The following is a 2,553-nucleotide window of genomic DNA, read 5'->3' on the forward strand; positions in this document are numbered from 1 at the left end:
CCTGTCACTCCTGTGTTTTTTAGAATTTACTTTACCCCACAGTATTAAATCCTTCATTATACTAATCCTGTGGTAGAGTTAATAATTTTTATGTTAAACTCTTGTCCAAATTACTCTCTGGGTTTCTGTCTTATAATCGGCTCAAGCTTGAAGTAAAAGACTTGTTAAGAGTCAACTTCAGTTTTTGGTTTTGTTTGCTTGTTTGATTTTTGCAAGGCAAGTTCATTGGTGTTTGCATATGCATCAGTAGATACGTGATGCACATACAATGAGTCTTCTCTCTGTAATATTAGCAGTCATCATCGATAATTATCCATTTTGTGAATTTGTTAAGGTTTGCAAAATGGTTATATTCTAATTTTATTATTTCTTTTCTACTAAGTAACTCACAAAATTCTACAAAACAGGAATATCATTTTGTCCACTAGTTACTCTAATAGATGATATAAAAATGTACAATAAATGCAAAATTATTTTTGACTCCTCTTGATTAACTTCCAATCATAGTTGATTTCACATTAAAAATAATGACTCTGTGGTTTGAATTTACCAGTAGAAATTTTTTCTTTTTTCTCTCTTTTGTATCATTAGGAACTCATGAATATACACACATGCAATATGTTCGGTGTGTTACAGTTATCTTTACTAATGTTCTAGTTGCCTCATCCTTGGACAGTTGGCTATTTTCAAGGTGGTTTCAGTGTTCTTACCTTTTAGTATGGTGAAATATTCTATGTTTGTCTTATACATTTCCTCCTTTAAATCTAGAATCCACAATTTCTCCAATAAATACTATTATATTTAGTAGGGAATGATTTAAGATCTCCAAATCTAGGTGTTTAAAATGCTTATTGGGAGTAGGTTATCCATGGCTTCTAGAAACTTTCGGTATTCAGAACTAGAAAATGGATATTTTTATGAGAAAACATATCTTGGGTTTATACTGATATTTCAAAAGACAATTTTCAAATTCAAGATTAAAGATTTTTTATTTGTTTTGGTGGTACATGTCTTGATGATATATGATATACTAAAATTTTGAACCCTAAATAATATTAGCAAGTGCATTGTACTGTCTATAAACTCCCCCCATTCATTTCTATAAGAAAGCCTATTTGAAATGGATTACATTTGTGTTGAATCTATAGATTAATTTGTGAAAAATTGACATTTTAACAATATCAAGTTTTTGACTTGTAAATGAGATATGTTTTTCCATTCACATAATTTTTCCCTAATACTGCTCATCAGTATTGTGTAGTTTTCAATGTAAATATCTTGCACTTCTTTTGACAGATTTTTTCCTAAGTATTTTATATGTGTGATGCTTTTGAAATTACAGTTTCATTTAGTTTAATTTGTGGTTTAGTTCTTACATAAAAATATATAATATAATATATTTAATATACATTTAACACATTAAAATACATTTATTTTATAATGTTTTATGTAATGGGTATACACACACACACACACACACACACACACCCAGTCCTACAATCTGGCTAAACATTCTTAGAAGTTCTAGTAGATTTTTTTTTTACAGATTGTGTCAGATTTTCTACATAGACGAGCATGTCCAGACTATTTTGTATAAAGATGGTGAGAAAAGATAGCCTTGTCTTGTTCTTAGGAGAAAAAATATTCATTTACTCACTATTAAATATGATAGTAGTTCTAGATTTTGTATAGATGCCCTGTATCAAGTTGAGGAAATTTCCTTCTATTCATAGTTTGCTGAGAGCTTGATCAGGAATGGATATTGGATTTTGCCAGATATTTTTTCTGTAACTATTGAAATGCTTATTTGTTTTTTGTTTCTGAATTTGTGAATATGGTAAATCGCACTGACTGATTTTCAAATTGCTCACATATTTGTAGGAAAATAAATTATTGGACATGATATTATATAAAATATAATTTCAGGTAACAGCAAATGCTTCATGAAAAAGTAAATTGATTTAAAAATAGTGGATAAAGCAAGCAAGAGGTTTGCCTGGATAGAGTTGTAGGGAAGGCTTCTCTGAGGCAGTAGTCTTTCAGCTGATACTAAATGAAGCACAGATCTTAAGACAGAACATTTCAGACACAGGAAAGATCTAATATAAAAATTGTAAGGTGAGGCTATGCTTGGCAAAAGTTCAGAGTGCCTGGAGTACAGAAACTAAATATAACTCATAGAACTCTTATGAGGTGGGTTCACATAAGCCTGGTGCTGAGATAGATTATCTCAGAATGTACCAATCATATTGAGTTTCTAAATGATTTAAGCAGATGACTAGACCTTAGTTAGTGCTACTCAATTAAAATATTACCCCTAGAAAACCCTAAGAAGCCAGCCAAACATCTGTAAGCACATTTTTTTCCTTGAGTCCATTTCAAAAAATCTGACTTAAAAGCAACAATAATGTTTCGTGAATTGTAAACTGTACATATAGACATGTAGCCATGTTATAAAACATTAGGCCTGTTATATCCTAGAAAGTCTCTTGGAAAGAACTATTGGCTGTATAATGTGAAGATAGTCTGGAGCCAAAATTAAATAAGAATATT

Source organism: Callithrix jacchus, chromosome 4 (assembly GCF_049354715.1).
Source record: "Callithrix jacchus isolate 240 chromosome 4, calJac240_pri, whole genome shotgun sequence".
Taxonomy (NCBI): domain Eukaryota; kingdom Metazoa; phylum Chordata; class Mammalia; order Primates; family Cebidae; genus Callithrix; species Callithrix jacchus.